The sequence below is a fragment of the Myotis myotis genome, unplaced genomic scaffold (assembly GCF_014108235.1).
Source record: "Myotis myotis isolate mMyoMyo1 unplaced genomic scaffold, mMyoMyo1.p scaffold_m19_p_2, whole genome shotgun sequence".
NCBI classification, from domain to species: domain Eukaryota; kingdom Metazoa; phylum Chordata; class Mammalia; order Chiroptera; family Vespertilionidae; genus Myotis; species Myotis myotis.
The window spans coordinates 120,669,613-120,686,446 of record NW_023416324.1 but is presented as its reverse complement, the minus strand read 5'-3'; positions in this window follow the sequence as shown (position 1 = coordinate 120,686,446).

Genomic DNA, 16,834 nt, shown 5'->3' with positions numbered 1-16,834 from the left:
TCTACTGTTTCAGTCTTTTATTTTCCTAATAGAGTAGCCTGAGTCTATTGAGCTATTTGAAGCTTTAGGTAAAAAAATAAAATAATACTTTGTCTGCATTTGATTCTGTGTAAGTGATGATTATTTCTCTCCTTTTTATTTTTGTTGTTACCATAATGTAATTCAGAAAAAAACTCAACATCTGTTCTCATCCTAGCCATACATACCAAGAAAAAATGATTAAAATATACTCAAGCCAATGATCTTTTTAAAAGGAAGCCTAGAGGACTGCTATACTATTTGTGGAATAAACAGAATGCTTGATAGTGTTTTTTATTGCCTCATTTAGAATTGCTAGTATAACTCAAAGATAGCCCTCTCCTCTTTGAGAAATGGAGTCATTCTACACTCATGCTATAGCAATAAAGCATTGTAATATGTATTAAGCCATCCACGTGACTGCAGTCCAGTACCCTTTATAAAGATTTCATACCACATAAAACAGAAAGCGTAACTAAAGGTACCTGCAAATGTGATTGTACACTAGCTCTAAAATTACAAATGAAAATAAGGCTAAATCACCATGCACTATTGCTTGTGCTGTATTCAAGATATTCTATTTCTTAACCCTTTATAACATAGCATGTTAAAGATGAAACGGACCCCAGAGATTGCTTTGGTTTTCTTTCTTTCTTTTTTTAGTATAAAATGCAATCAAAAAGAAGTTTCTCCTCTAAAAAGTGCTTGGGGGTTGGCAGTTTGTGAAGGAGGGTCACATTTTAAGCTTCACGCTTTGTTTTTGCTATTTCTAAAATGAAGGTATAATATCTTTGGAAGTAGTGGGATATACAATTTAAAAGTTTGGAATATAAATATTTCAAAATTATATGTGATTCTTTCTCCAAAGCTTACTAACATTTTTATCAGTAAGCAATATTTTAAAATGTATTCTTCACTCTATAAATCTGTTAATAAATATCACTGACTCTCCCTGTGAACTTTTCTATCTGATCATAAGTAACTGCATATATTTGCATGGTGGCTGCACAAAATTAGAAAATTTCCAATTTATATTAATTGTTGGTCTATCAGTTTGTCAGATAGAAAATTCCATGATGATGAAAATATTTACAGGGTTGTCTAATATCTGTAACCACATGTGGTTGTTGAGCTCTAAACTTACCATAATTGAGTTTTAATTTTTATTTCATTTAATTTCAATAGCAATAAACTCATGTCCCCTAATGGGTTAGCCAATTTTGTGTTAATAAAGCTGGCTTTTGTCTTTTGAGATCTGGAAAATTTTCATATTTTTTCAGAAAAATAATATTTAAGATCTGTAAAGAAGTAATTTAGATGAATAATTAAAATAAAATATTCTGTCTTCACAGTCTGGATTTTTATTATCTAGTTAATATGTTTCAGTCACCCTTGTAAATCCTAGCCATGCAAAAGTTATTTCAGTAATATCTTTGCTATCACCTCAAATCCTCCTCTGAAGCCAGCGATAGTGCCTGCCTGCAATACTTGTGTCAGAAGCAAAACATTTGTTGTTGCCCGTGTTATCCAGTGACTTTCAATTCTTCTCAAAATGGGCTTGTGTAGTGTAGGGATAAAAGTGTTCTGTCAGTGTCTGAACCAGGGACTTCTCACCCATGATGCAGCAGAAAAATGTAAGGGCTGTCAGAGGATCTTCAGAAGAAAGGTGTTCAGACAGGATATGTGATGGGCACGGACTGCACTGGTGATTGTACCAGAAGGAGAGCAGAGAAGAAAACCTGTAGCCAGTGACTTTATTGAGGAATTTGGAGAAGAATACCTAATAAGTGTCTTGTTAAAATTCATAAAAACGGATGGTTTTTCCATATTCAACGTAAATTCAAGAGATTTTGCTCCCTTTTTAGGTTGTTGTTCTCCAGTACATATGCACTTATGAATAAATTCATGGATGGAACTTGTTTGTATTTTATGAAAGAATTAACTAGGCAGCCCTAGAAACACTTTCAATGTTAAAAATTTATCAATATCACTGGGTTCTAAAGGAAGCCAAGGTGCAATGTGGGGAAGTTATTCTGAACTGAAATTCTGCTTCAATTTTTCCCAAAGCCTGTCTTAGAGTACTTATTTTATAAAGTATGTAATCTTCTCTAAAGGATCTCCATATTAAATTAGTTAATATTTCAACCATCATAAATAATTAAACGAAGAAGGGGAGGATTACTAGCATAACGGACATAATACAAGTGGCAAAAGTAAGTAAGAAAAGGCTATGACAACAAAATAAAATCTGTGCATATGTTTCAACTGGCATTTATTTACTACTAATTTCCCTTAATTACTGGGAAGTACAGTTAGAAGAGACAAGTCTAAGTAAAAGAATGGGTGCAGTAATGAAGAGTCCAAAATATCCCAATTCCATGTCTACTTCCTATATTCCTTTACACACTTTCACTCCTTTTCTCTGCACCTCTCTGCTTTATGCTTTGACATCCTGTTTGTGTCACACTTGTAATCGGAAACTTTATTCACAATGAAAGTTATAACCCTGCAAAATGTTAGAAGGAAAATAATTCCCACAGAGTTGAAACAAAAATCAAAAACAAAGGATATACTCCAATTTTCAGAATGAATATTTGCTTTTAGTACTTATGGAAGATGTTGAATAATCCTTACTCCATGTATGATTTCAAATACCTACTATCCTATCTAATAATAGACAAACATGGTAATTGACCATACCTTCCCTACGCCTCCCATTGGCTTATCAGTGTGATATGCAAATTAACCTCCAACAAAGATGGCAGCTAATTTGCATACTGCAGGCAGGGCGGGACAGCGTGAGCCACCAGCGCGCTGCCATCCAGGGCAGGCCAGCCCCAGAAGCCCCAGAAACCGCCTGATATGGCAGTAACTCTATCAGTAAGCACTCTGAAAGTCAGTGGCCTAAATGCACCAATTAAAAGACAGATTATGAGGGTGAATCAAAAACAAAACCCACTTTAAATACATAGACACATATAGATTAAAAGTAAATGAATTAAGCTACAGCTTGTTTTGCTCAGTGGATAGAGGATTAGCCCGTGGACTGAAGGATCCCAGGTTTGAGTCCAGTCAAAGGCATGTACCTCAGTTGCTGGCTTGATCCCCAGTCCCTATCAAAGCATGTGCAGGAGGCAACCAATCAATGTGTCTCTCCCTTTCCCTTCACTCTCTCTAAAATTCAATGGAAAAATATCCTTGGGTGAAGATTAACAAAAACAAAGTAAATGGATTAAGTAACATTAAAGAGATTATAAGAAAAATAATATTCCAAATGTTGTTAGTTGTATAATGGTTATGTTTAAATTATTAACACCTAAGAAATTGGGTGAAGGGTACATATAATATGCTGTAGTATTTTATAGTTTTTTTTTTACATGTATGAAATTATTTCAAATTAAAATATTAAAAAATTAAAAATTAATAAAATATTAATTGAAATGTATCTGCATTACATGAAAAATCTCCTAATTGCTTCTAGCATAATTTATTAAATTGTGCTAAAATTTACAAGGGTTCAATTAAAAAATATCTTAATTCTAAATGATATAATAGAAAAAATATAATAGTGCAGTTATAAGCTCTTATCTGAAAAAAATTTAAAGAAGTGAATTTAAAGAAGGGATTTGCCAAAGAAAATATATGCACAACCCATGGACACAGACAACAGTATGGTGATGGCCAGAGCGAAGTGGGGGGCAAGAGCTGGATAGAGGGGGCAAAAGGGGGAAATAGGGACATCCTATATAATAATAATAATAAAAGGCTAATATGCACATTGACTGAACGGCAGAATGACCGGTTGCTATGATGCACACTGGCCACCAGGGGGCAGACACTCAATGCAGGAGCTGCCCCCTGGTGGTCAGTGCACTTCCATATGGGGAGTGCCACTCAGGCAGAAGCTGACTCATGGCTGGCCAGTGCAGTGGTGGTGGCAGGAGCTTCTCCCACCTCCATGCCAGCACTAAGAATGTCCAACTATAGGTTTAGACCTGATCCTTTAGGGGCCTAAGACTTTAGTCAGATCCCTTTGAGGGCTCCCTGCCTGCCAGAAGGATTTCTGACTGCAAGCTTAGGCCTGATCCCCCAGGGAGTGGGCCTAAGTAGACAGGTGGACATCCCCCAAGGGGTCCTGGACTGTGACTGGGCACAGGCCGGGCTGAAGGGCCCCCCTGCCCCCCCCCCCCGACTGCACAAATATTTGTGCACCGGGCCTCTAGTCTATATATATAAAAGCCTAAGTGATCATCACAACTGAATGGACGACTGAACAGGCTGCGTGGGATGACTAGGCCGGCAGGGGGGTTACTGAGGGGCGACCAAATGACTGAGCAGCTGGCTATGCAGGGCAACCAGGCCTGTAGTGGGGGAAGTTGGGGGTGACCAGGCCAGTGGTGAGAGGCAGTGAGGAGGACCAGGCCAGCAGAAGGGGGCAGTGAGGGGTGACCAGGCCAGCAAGGGGAGCAGTGAGGTGTGACCAGGCCAGCAGGGGGGGACAGTTGGGGAGAAACCAGGCTGGCATGGGTGGCAGTAAGGGGTGACAAGGCCAGCAGGGGGGGCAGTTGGGGAGAAACCAGGCTGGCATGGGTGGCAGTAAGGGGTGACAAGGCCAGCAGGGGGGGCAGTTAAGGGTGATCAGGCAGGCAGGCAGGTAAGCAGTTAGGAGCCAGCGGTCCTGAATTGTGAGAGGGATGTCCGACTGCTGGTTTAGGCCCGATCCCCAGGCCCAAGATTAGACAGGGTGCAGGCTGGGCTGGACCCCCTCCCATGCATGAATTTCATGCACTGGGCCTCTTGTCTAAAAATAATGTTGTAATTCACCTACTTTCTGATAGGGAAGTGGAGATACCAACCACCATATTTACTAGCACTAATGAGACCCCTCTCTGGGCTTTTGAGATCAGGGAAATTACAGTTCCATGCATACTATTATATACAGTCTATAAGAAATCAAATTTATTTAATTGACATAATATTTGAACTCATTGTTTAGGCTGCTGTGTAAGCTTTATGCATGTAGATGCAGAGTGCAAGAAAAAGCCAACCCACAAGTTACTAATAAAAAGGGGGCTGTAAAAGATAAGTCAGTTAAATGTAGCAATCTGAAAATGTGCCATGTATTTAAGTCCACACTCAAACTTCTGCAGCTAGAGAGTTGAAACAGACTATCCAGGAAGTCTGGCACTTTGGTTTATTCTCAAAGAGCCCATCTGTTTTATACTAGTGTCATGAGGATTAAACACATGCATATATGTGACCCATTTAGAGAGAGTGCCTGATACATATTAAGTGCCATATAGCATTAACTGCTATCTTTTTCTCTTGGAACTTTGCTGGAAGGCTACATACAAATGATTTATATTTTGATGTTACCATTCTCCTATCAGATGGCAAAACATGATTAAATTATAGCTGCATTACAAATAAAGATGGCACAAAAAGAACACATTTTTTTCCAGTCCAACAGCTATTGTAATTGCACAAGAAATTAAGTGACTTCTGTCCTTTCTTCAACATGTTTATAATTTTATTTTATTTTTTTAATGTTTTTTAAATTTTTATAATTTTAAAATAATTTATGATGGTGAATTTATATATATATATATATATTATTACATATATATATTATATATATTAATATATATATGTTATTGATTATATATATATATATATATATATATATATATATATATATATGCTATTGATTTCAGAGAGGAAGGGAGAGGGAAAGAGAGAGAAACATCAATGATGAGAGAGAATCATCGATTGGCTGCCTCCTGCATGCCCCCCACTGGGGATCAAGCCCGCAACCTGGGCATGTGCCTTTGACCAGAATCAAACCAGGGACCCTTCAGTTCCCAGGCTGACACTCCATCCACTGAGCCAAACCGACCAGGGCTGATGGTGAATTTTAATGGATTAGATATAAATCACCCCATGCTTCTTTTTGTTTTAAATATTAGGCCAAATTGAAAATATACATAAGCAAACATATTTTGTAAAAATTAAGTACAGATATCCTATATAATAAAGAGCTCATATGAAAATTGTCCCCTTGACCAGGAGTTCAACCAGGAGTTTGACCAGGGGCCAGGGCTGGCCAGCCAACCACCCGTGGCCCCTCCCCCAAGCCGGCCCCACCCCAAATCCCACTTGTGCATGAATTTGTGCACCGGGCCTCTAGTAAATAATAATAAGACTGTCAAAAGAAGTTATTCATTCTCTTCCAACACTTTCTTCTACAGATTATTAAAAAAATCATTTGGTTCTCAAAGAAGAGGTATATTTTGGGGGTGAATGAAGAGTATTAAGTTTTGGTAAAATTAAGAACTAGAACATATATTTGTTTCTCTGTCACTGCCATCTGATGTAGGACTTCTTCCCCATGAAGAGTCCCAGAAATATTTGGAGTCCAGGGGGTGTCTCATCTACTCAACAAATTCAGGCACCTGCCTGGCCCTTGTGCTATTTGTCCTATACTTGGGCTTTGCTCCCTGTTGCTGCTGTACAGAACCTTGACCATGGGAACCAAACTCCCTTACTGGACACCATTGCCACTTTTCATGTCATTCTTGTGTGCATGCCCTAAACCTTTATATGTCAGGGCTACCTGGGTTTCATGCCAAAGAGGGACAGAAATTTGAAGAAAGCAATCAGCTGGAATAATCATAGAGTGTTTATAATCATTAGCAGCAGACTTCTGCTCTAAGTTCCTTGGGTCTGAGACAGAGCTCAGTAATTCCCAGACCTCTATTCAGACTCACTGCTTTCTGTTAGTGACTAGACACACTGAGAAATGTTAGAAGAAAAGTAATTCCCTCAGAGCATATCCCACACAGTTGGCTCTCTTTATGTATGGGTTCACAAAAGGAAGCTTCTGAGTCCACTGCACTTTGTCCTTCAGGATTTTCAACCATGTCCTATATGTCTGAACCACACAATGAACATTGTGGCTGAAAATGGAGCTTTTACCAAAAAGAAAATATTTGGTTTCAATTAGAAATCTCTACTAACAAAAGGGTAATATGCTAATTAGACTGGGTCTGCCAGACATCTTCTGGATGTCCGACTTCCTTCAGGACAAAGCCACGGTGGCAGGGGCTGAAGCAGAGGCAGTTAGGGGCAATCAGGCCTGCAGGGGAACAAGCAGTTAAGGGGCGGTCAGGCCAGCAGGGGAGGGAAGTTGGGGGCAATTAGGCTGGCAGGCAGAGGTGGTTAGGGGCAATCAGGCAGGCAGGCAGGCGAGCGGTTAGGAGCCAGCAGTCCCTGATTGAGAGGGATGTCTGACTGTTAGTTTAGGCCCAATCCCGCAGGGGTCCCAGATTGGAGAGGGTGCAGGTGGGCTGAGGGACCACCCCCCATGCACGAATTTCATGCAACGGGCCTCTGGTATTTTAATAATGACTAACCATTGACAATTGGATATCACAGATTGTTTTTCCTTTCCCTTTTTAAAAGTACTATTTAAATATGAGTATAAAAGGTTTATTCCAGAGTAACAAAATTCTGAGCCCTTAACTCCATTAAGGATGGGTTTCTGGGTCAGAATTATGGCTGAAGAGTGTTTGCACTAGATGTCACTCCAGGTACTTAACTCTATTAAGTTAGACTTCTATTTCAGTAATTGTGAAATTAGAATAAACATGTATGCATAGAAAAAAGACTATTTTTTTATGATACATATATGCATTTTGTGCTGCTAAATTTCAAATTCTAGTGTATGTTGTAGTGTATCATTGCATTAATCTATATTTGTCTTGTAACTCATAGTGTTGAAATATTTTTTTAAAAAAATCACCTTTTTTGCCATCTGGATATCTTTTTTCAGTATGGGTTCATGCAAAATGTTTTCATTCTTTTAACTGGGTTTTTGTTTGGTTTCTTTTTTGGTGTTTTTGTTTGTTTGTTTTTTAGTTTAGTTTTCTTTTATTTTTTACTGGGAAATTTATACCTGGAATGTCCCCTTTCTATTTGTATTACTTTTTAACTATTTATTTATTCATTTATTTTAATCTTTATTGTTGAGATTATTACAGATGTCCCCCTCTTTCCCCCCCATTTCCCCTCTCCACCTGGTTCCTGCCTGGCACAGGCCTTTGCCACCCTATTATTAGTATCCATAGGTTACACATATCCATCTATACCAGTACATATAGAAGTCAAGCGACTGGAATGATGGATAGACCGGAATGACTGGTCCCTATGATGAGCACTGTGGTGGCCAACCGGACGATTGGGGCCCTGGTCGGCCCCCCCAACCGCCCATGGCCCCTCCCCCTGGCCAGCTCGGCCCCCAATCGCCCCCCCCCCCCGCGCAATCGGGGGCACGACTGGCTGGCCCTGCCTACAGCCCCTCCCCCTGGCTGGCCAGACCCCTCTCCTCCCCCTACCCCAATCTGGGGCAGGGCCAGTGGCCAACTTCCCACAACCCCTATTCTCCCCCCACCCTTGCCAGCCCAGCCCTGATCAGCCCCCATTGTGGCAGGTGATCAGACCCCATCAGTGCACTGGGCCTCTAGTATGCATATAAGGTCTTTGTTTAACCTCTTCCCACCCCCTCACCCCCCTCCCTTTGAGAATCATCAATCTGTTCCATTTCCATGCCTGTGGTTCTATTTCATTCACCAATTTATTCTGTTCATTAGATTTTTTGTTCGTTTATTTTGATTTTTAGATTCAATTGTTGATAGGTATGTATTTGTTGCCATTTTCTTGTTCATATTTGTGATCTTTTTTCTTTTACTTATTCTTCCTCTTCTTAAAGAATACCCTTCAATATTTCATATAATACTGATTTGGTGGTGGTGAACTCCTTTAGCTTTTTCTTATCTGTGAAGCTCTTTATCTGACCTTCAATTCTAAATGATAGCTTTCCTGGGTAGAGTAATCTTGATTGTAGGTCCTTGCTACTCATCACTTTGAATATTTCTTGCCACTCCCTGCTGGCCTGCATAGTTTCTGTTGAGAAATCAGCTGACAGTCATATGGGCATTCGCTTGTAAGTAATGAACTGATTTTCTCTTGCTGCTTTTAAGATTCTCTCTTTGTCTTTTGCTCTTGGCATTTTAAGTATGATGTGTCTTGGCGTGGTCCTCTTTGGGTTCCTATGTTTGGGATTCTCTGTGCTTCCTGGACTTGCAAGTCTATTTCTTTCACCAGGCAGGGGAAGTTTTCTATCATTATTTCTTCAAATAGATTTTCAATATCTTGCTCTCTTTCTTTTTCTGGCAACCCCATAATACAAATATTGGTATGCTTGAAGTTTTCCCAGAGGCTCCTTACACTATCTTCATTTTTTTGGATTCTTTTTTCTTTTTGCTCTTCTGGTTGGTTATTTTTTATTTCCTCATATTTTAAATTACTGGGTTGATTCTCAGAATCCTTTACTCTACTGTTGAATCCCTGTATATTATTCTTTATTTTAGATAGTGTATGCCAAATTTCTGACTGGTACTTTTCTATTGTTTTTGGAGGTTTCTAGAAGATTCTTGAATAACCTTATAACCATGGTTTTGAACTTTATATCCAGTAATTTTCTTTTTTTCTTTTCCTTCATTTTTGACATATTTCTTTTTCTCCTCATTTTGGCTGCAACCCTTTCTTTGTTTCTATGTATTGGGTAGAGCATCTATGTCTCCTTGAGTTTGTAGAGTGGCCTTGTATAATAGATCTCCTATAAGGCCCAGTGGCTTAGTCTCCCCAGTCACCTGAGCTGGTACACCCCTTTGTGGGCTGTGAACACAGTCTTGTTATAGTTGAGACTTGATTGCTGTTGGTGTCACTGGGAGGAATTGACCTGCAAACCAATTGGCTGTGAAGACCAACTGTGACTACAGTGGGAAAGCTGCTGTGCAGGAGACACCCCTATGGAGCAGGACTTGCTTCTGTCGGGCTTTGGTGCTCACTGAGTCTGCCCCTTGAGTGTGTCATTTATGGAGGTGTAGAGTTGTAATCTGGTATTGTCTGACACTGAACACTGGGTACACTGGCTCTTGGGTCTCCAGGTAGGTGCAAAGTTAGCCACTGCCTGGGGCCACCCAGATGGAACTAAAGAGAATTCTCCAGATTCCTCCTCTTTGTATTGGGTTTGGAAGTGCCCAGATGAGGCCCAGCTATGAAGCAAGGCAGGCTGGTGCTAGTGTTGTGTCTGGGCCTTTTTTTGATAGGTTTGGGGTTCTCTGACCCAGCTGCAGCTTTTTTGAGAGTTTAGCCTGAGCAAAGACAGTCCATTCATATGCAAAAGCCATTGCACACAGCTTGGGTGAGGTTGTAAATTGGATGAGGTCGGGTCTTAGGGAATCACCAGCGGGGAGCAAACAGAAATGACTGCCAGTTAGCCTTGCCACCAGGGAGGTCTCAGCATAGGAACAATGACCCCTGCAAGAACCTCCATCAGGGAGAAAGCCACCCCTGAGTTCCTACCCTGATGCCAGACAATCCAGTTCCCCCGCATATGTGTCTGTATTCCCCAGAGCCTTGCCCTGGTGCTGGAGCTGAGAGGAAGCAGGACCTTATAAATTCAATACATAGTGCCAGCATTTTAAGAGGAACAGCTGGTACTCCAGCAGCCTCTGTGTCACTGAGTTACAATCCACACTGGTTTTTACAGTCTGTAGTTCTTAGTGCCTGTAGGGACTTCTTTTCCCAGGTCTGGGGCCCTGGGCTGGGGGTCTGGTGTGGGGCTGAGACCCTTTGCTCCTCTGGGTGGCTTCCTCAGACACAATCTCCCTGTGATAAAAAAAAAAGGCCTACATGGGTGCCAACCCAGCCCATTCTGCACCTCTGCATCTCCTTCCAGTCCCAATGTGCTTTCTTCTTTACTTCTCTAATTTTAGGACTTCCATTCAGCCAGCTTTCCCACAGTTCTGCATGATGCTTCTTCTGTATTTTAGTTGTAATTTTGATGTGGTTGTGGGAAGGTTTAACATGATCAAATTTAATTCTAATATAATAAAAATAATGAACTTTACTAAGCAAGAATAAAATGAAAATACTAGAAGAAAATATATTTGATATTTTACTATACCTGAATACTATAAAATATTTGTCAATAGCTATTTATTTGTTTTATGAAATAAACAAAATGTGTATTGTTAAGTATAGGGAAATATGAGATGACTTAGTCATCTTTAAAACAAATTATCTTCTAGAAAAGAGAGGTTCTCCTTTCAGTAGCCTAATATTATCCAAAACAAGTACTGTGCATTATGAATTCAAATTAGACTTTGGTAATGTTAGCATGCAACACATGTGTTAACATTTTCAAATATAGTTTAAAGCTAAAATTACTCTTTAAATCAGGTAGTGTACTTGCTTTTCTTTCAGTCTATTTCTACTTCTCATTTGTTCTGTCTATATTTTATTCCAGTGTCTCTCAAAATAAGCATATGCTATCCATGTTATGTATTGTATATTTACAGTTGTTTCTTAACAGTGTGAATTTGTCTATTATCTAAAAGTATATGTCAAAAATAAATAAAAGTATATGTCCATATTCTGCATAATATGAAAAAGTGTTTACTACCAACTGACTGCCTTGTTTTTAATTTTTGAACCTCTTAGTGACTAACAATTCCACTTTTGTACTTACACAGTAATGTGAAATAAATAGAGGAAGATTTGATGTAGAAATTATGAATGAAGTGAAGGCCAAGTAAAAATGCAGCACACTGTAGCAGTGAGTTCTGCAGTGTTCATAAAAGATAATACTTATAAGAGAATCACCATCACAATGAATATGGTATTATATCCATGAGAACTGAAAAACATTGCTTTATCATCATCAGAATCAACATTATCAATTTCTAGCATTTGTGTTTCATTTTAATTGTCTTTTATGAGCTATAAGTATGATGAGTTTTTTATATTTTTGTACATATTTAAATGGCAATATAATAAATATATGTTATGTTAACCCTTAAGAACCAGGGAATTTTTCTTTTAAATTATGCCTATATGTTAGTCAATCTTGAAAATAGTTTGTAGCATCCCTGAGATCAGAAATAAAGAAGTAAATATAATTAGAATAGATTAAGAAAATAAACTGCCAGAAATAAAAGTAAAAACAGTTTTATCTGCTCAACTCAGTCCCTCTACATCCACCATCTCTTCCTTTAGAAATTGTGTCCTTGAGTTTTCTGTCCATATGGGAAGTATAAGGTCCTCACAGTCATCACACTTTGGCAACATTGGGTTTAACATTAACTTAAAAGCTGTTTACCTGACCAAAGCAAGGCCCAGGAACACTTTCTCTGGGACTTTTGTATCTAGAAAGTGTTGACCAACCCCTCACGTGCTAAAGATACTATAATAAGCCAACCACCACTAGTGGCAAAATAATTCTATTTGATGATAATAATGGTGACATTGATCTTTTTTTAAAAAATGGTAAAGTCTGCCACAGTGCAACTAGGGAACAAATTAAATAAAACATATAGAGAAATGGGATCATTAAAAATTGCTTCTTTGTTCAATTTATTTTGACCATGGTTTTATTTATATGATGTCAAACATCAGGTAAAGTTATTTTATTTAATTAAGAATCTCATTAATTAAAGAGATAAAAAATCAATTAAGTTTATTTGGGTTAAAGATCATTTAAAATTGCTATTCAATATAACCTGTAGACATAAACAGCCTGTGCCAATACACTCTTGCCCAACTGAACTGTTCCTTCCCCATGTCGCTAACTGCTGCAATATGTCTTCTCTTGTACTCATAGCAACACTTCCACACCTCGCTTCAAGCTCTTTTTAGATATATCAGAGATATCGCACAGAACTCAAAATGATCAGGTCTTGAAAGAGGCTTAAAATTAAAGTGGTTTTGGGCCAGAATATTTCAGTGCCATGAGCAGTGCAGGAATTTAAATAAACATAATATCAGAGAGGGATAAAGGGCTCATAACTATTACAGCTACATTTTGAGTTATAAAGAGGCTTTTGTGGACCACATGGAAAAACTAATCATAATTTCAACAAGAAAAATAACCCAAGTTTCCAAATGAAGACTGTCTATACTTGACAACATGTATATTTATTTTAAAATTTTACAAAGAATACAACTCATATAGCTATTTGGTAAAATTACACTAATTGATCAATATAGCACTGCATACATGCAACATAAATGTGATTTAGTTTCAAGATACTGTTTGCTTCTAAATCCGCTGAGACATTTATTACCCAACCATATCTATAATGACTGTAAATATTCACCATTCAGGATATGACAAACATGTCTTAGGGCTGTGAACTATCATGTTCAATTAGACATTGCCTCTCCTGGGAATACAGTGCATGTGAGTATGCATTTGAAAGGAGAGCCTGAGTGAGGAAGAATTTATTTTGGAAATTAAAACCTGTTAAAATAGTTTCTAGCTTTACAGCTTTTTAAATTGCCATGTTTATCTAAATTCCATTTCACCAATAAACAACTCAAGAAGCATGAGGAGAAAATAATAAATGGATGCAGTTGAACCCCATTGCCCCTCTGAAAATAGACTATCTTTGAAAACAGATGTATCAAATTTCCATGAAGATAATTTTATAAAACAATACATAAAAATCAATATCTTGGATGTTTTTGTTGTTGTTGTTACTCAGCAGACAATCATTCAGGGCCAATATGTCTTAAAATATACTATTATAGCCTTAAATACATTTTATTCTTCCTCTGATATTTTTAACTTAAATTTACCAGTCCATCTTATGAAGAAAATATTGATATTCAATGGGTAACTTAAAAACCTATGAGAACAATATATTTGTCAAATGTGGATTTTTTTGTGATCACTGTAATACTTAATAATAGTATTATGAATATATATTTTTCTATAGTTGACTCATAAATATAGTAAAAATTCTGTTAAGAAATTTAAAAACTGTTAACCTTAAGAAAGTAAAAGCAAATATTTGTTTTCATATTGTAAAGCATACCAGTTTTCAGTGTTCCTGAAGGCAGGGTCACTTTTAGGTTGCTGTTTACTTTGTAATGAAAATTATTGAAAAATAGAAAAGTAATAAAACACTTAATTATGCAATATTCTAAGTTATATGCTAAGAAAATTTCTATCTGGAATCATAGTAGCAATCCTAGGATTTTTAGCACTAATAGTGGAAATAGTGGAGAATTTTATATAAAAATTCTTGATGCATCTTTTATTGATGATCATGTAATAAAGTGCACTAGTAAAGCAATATCTTATTTCAAAATTTAATATATATTAGAAACACACTTGTATTTTTGTGCTTCATCAATAATAATTTCTTAAATGTTTATATGTTAAAATATATAATAATACTGATTTGGATAAAGATAGGAGCCCTAAGTCGTCCAAAAGATAGACATCTGGCAGCCATAATATCAAAAGTGACCATTGGTCTAGTAATATGTCCCCAGTGGGTAGGAGGTGAAGCCTGTGCAGAGGGTCATAAGGCTGACATATCAGCTGCAGTATGATAGCATCACAGGTTAAGGAGTCCATTAATGCAGACCAGGTGGATTTCAGAGATTGTGAGAAGACTGACAAGAGAGGGGTATTCATGACCAATCTATGCAAAAAAAAAAAAAAAAAAAAGACATTCATTACTCAAAAGGGACTATTTCATAAATGAGAATACGTGAGGGAGCTGAAGCCTTGGAAACGACTGAGGCTTAAGTTAAGGGTAAATGCTATCCAGGGGGGACCCAAATTTTTAAGTTTATTTAGGATTTTAGAAAATAATCTGATAAAAGTTATCTATCCTTAATAGTCCAGTAAGAATATATAGAAGAAGTCTCCAGGTTAAAAAATGAGCCTCTGAAATAGTTGTTAAGTGTGAGGTAGTGATGTTCCTGAGTGAGTGTTGGTATCTCACACACAAAAATTATAGGTGAAGGGCCATGTCTGTTGCTTTCACAGTTCCACTGAGAGGAAAAGCGGCCACAGGGACAGATTGTCTCTCAGCAGCACATGCTGGCCAGTCCAGTCCAGCTCGGACCGGTACCACAGTGTCCACACTTTCTGTCACACTGCTCAGTGGGCTTGTTGCTTCTTTCTCTGATATGACTTTATTTCTTCTATTTCTTTACATAAGATTATTTAATATACACTACATGCACGTGATGCAGGTAGGGAAAAAAAAGGTTATGAATCCATGTGTTAGTGACAAGACAGATTGGTACTATTGCTAAGCATGCATTAAGTCAATTGGGAGGTTTCTTTAAGTTCTTTATACTTAATGGTTTCCATAAAAATAATTGCAGAAATAGAAATGTGTACATATCCCAAAGCACCCTTTTCATTTGTTTTCTTGTGCTTCTTTACAGTCTGTTTTCCTTTTACCTTTTCTACTAGTGGTATTACCTGCTGGTGTTCTGCTCAAGTTTTTAACAATCCACAATGATAGATAGTTAACTGTACTTCCTCCTGATGTTTTCAATACTATATATTTTAAATTTATATACTTATTTTTTTAATTTATTTTTATTGTTGAACATATTACAGATGTCCATCTTTTCCCCTATTGACCCTCTCCTTCCCACTCCTGTCCCCTCCCCAGGTCTTCGCCCCACTATTATCTGTGTCCATGGGTTATGCATATATGCATAAAATTTCTTTGGTTTAATCTCTGTACTTCTTCAATAAGCACCTGATTTTTGGCAACCTCTGACTGAATAGCACTTAACATTATTGCTATGATCTGTATCCATGGTTCTCTGCAAGTTGTCCTTGTAACTCTGCAATCTTCTGTTCATATATCATTTGTCTGTTAGACACAATGGCCATATGGTCCTTTATCTCAGCCTCTCAGCATAAGATTGAGAACTGACACTAAAAGGTTTTGCTTTCTATCCCCTAAGAAAATGAAGGATGCATGCTGAACCACAGATGATACCATTATTTGATGACACTTTCATTACTATTCAAAACTACAGTGACATATAAGCTCAAAATTAAGATGCTTATCAAAGTATTACGAAATGGCAGACTTGATTGGGAGAGTTTTCAATTTTTAAAAATGTACTTGTATGATTTAATCTTATTATATATATATGGTTTTACTAGTTGATCAATTGTTAAATGGAAAACAGAAAAAGCTGAGCATTTAATGCCAAATTGGACTTTTGCCCAGACTGGGTCACAGGAAATTTCTCAAAGTAAATGTGGCTTGAGGAAGATACCAATGTGACTTGAGTTAGATGCTTCTCAGGAATATAGCATGAGTGCTAGGATGGAGTCAAAAGATAGAATAATTTGAATAGGTAAAGAAAGGGTATCCGGTTATCCCTGAGAGAAGAAACCGTCAGAGAAAAGAAAGGGGAATATGGGAAAGGCAGGAAAGGGTAATGGGGTCAAATATATGGTAATGAAAGGAAATTTGACTTTGGGTTATAAACACACAAAGCAACATACAGATGTGTTATAGAATGGAACACTTGAAACCTATATAATTTTATTAACCAATGTCACTTCAATAAATTTAATAAAAATTAAAAAAATGATAAAAGTAAAAAGAAGTGACTGAAGAAAAAATAAAAAATCTGGTCTGATGGGCAAAGGGTCCATATGGAAGACTAGTGGCAAATAAACATGGATACATACAACACAGTTCAATTATGGAGACCTGTGACTGGGCCTCTAAGTTTAGAGCTGATGGTGAGCATTCACGACCACTGTAAAAACTTTTGGGAGAGGAATTAGCCTATGGAAATCAAGCTTTCATGGAGATTTTCCTAAATTTACAAGACATACATTTTGATGGAGATGAGGCTGCAAAACAGCTAATCTAAAAGTCCTAAGAATAGCCACATTCATTTTATTCATAGCAAT